We start from the raw sequence: 1,589 nt of genomic DNA on the forward strand, positions 1-1,589 counted from the left end.
TACTATGGTAGTTTGGTTAGGCTCCATGTAATTAACGGTTGCTATGAGCAGCTGTTTAAAGTCAAAACAAAAAACAAACAAACAAACAAAAAACAACCAATAAGGCAAAATAGCAGCAGAACTATTTTTAAAACGTGGGAAAAATGTTCAGGTATTGACTTATTCTAAGGACGTATTGGAATATCTAGATGAGTAACTTTCAAAGAATTGAACTAAACACTTGCAAGACACAGCGCTGCACTTCCCTCCCTCTCCCCACGACCTGCCATAATCTGCAAGACAGGCAAGTATATGGAGAATGAAGTGAAATGCTGACAAATAAACAAGTCAGTCCAAACTACAAAATCTAGAAGGACAAGGGAAGAAATTGGAACTCCAGTGCTGTGCTTCACATTGTCAAATTGCACTTCCATAGTGTGGCAGGAAATGGGAAACGTGCTGGGTAGGGCTAAAATTCTCTGGTGCACAGGATACTGGCTATTTAATCAAAGGGGGTGGGGGGTCAGACTGTAGATGGGAGCTGCTCTGAGGAAAGAAGACAAAAACTTCTGTGTGGGTAACTGAGCTGAAGAGAGAAGAAAGCTACAAGAACAGGCACCCAGTAATCCTTTGCCCTTTGAGCTTGTTAAAAGACCTAGTGTGGAAGAAGACAGGAATAATGCTTTATGAAACATCCGGGCAGCCACAGTGCTGAATTATGTTTCCAGTTGTTGCTGTAACAAGCAAGCTTCAAGGTAAGACCAAACCAAAGTGTATTCATGATAAAGTACATAATTTTGGAAACAATTATTTTCATTACTAGTGACTCTGAACAGAAGCCACGTTTGCTTATTTCTGGCAATCCTAGCATTGCCTATTAAGCCTGCCACTTGTGGGCTGTGTTCTTCATAGCATCCTAGAATGGCTTCAGTTGGAAGAGGCCTTAAAGACCATCCAGTTCCAAGCCCCTGCCATTGGCAGGGACACCTCCCATCAGATCAGGTTGCCCAAAGCCCCATCCAACCTGGCACTGAACACCTCCAGAGATGGGGCATCCACAGCTTCTCTGGGCAACCTGTGCCAGCGCCTCACCACCCTCTAAGTAAAGAATGTCCTCCTTATATCTAATCTAAACCTCCCCTCTTTTAGTTTAAAGCTATTACTCCTTGTCCTATCACTCCACTCCCTGATAAAGAGTCCCTCTCCAGCTTTCCTGCAGGTGCTGGAAGGCTCCTATAAGGTCTTTTAGGAGTCAGCACGATTCTTAGTTAAGTTCTTCCTCTGGTTCTCCTATTATTCGCTATGTGTTTTGTTATTTATTTTCTATAATAGTAATTGAAAATGGTTCAGCACAGCATGGTGAAGCAAGACAGATTGAACAGAAAGACTGGTTGTATCATTTCAAATAAGAAGGGGATGACAAGGCTGAAAAACAGAAATGCTCACTTATAGCAAGATGTGTAGAACTAGCTGAATGAAAGAGCTTCTAGTCACATTCGTGGAAGAAAAGAGAATGCATCCTACTATAAGTTTACAAACTCGAGTCAAACAACTCATTTAAAAGCTTCATTCATACAGGCAAAGACGTCATATACTTGCTGCTCAACTGA

Source organism: Cygnus olor, chromosome 1 (genome assembly GCF_009769625.2).
Source record: "Cygnus olor isolate bCygOlo1 chromosome 1, bCygOlo1.pri.v2, whole genome shotgun sequence".
NCBI classification, from domain to species: domain Eukaryota; kingdom Metazoa; phylum Chordata; class Aves; order Anseriformes; family Anatidae; genus Cygnus; species Cygnus olor.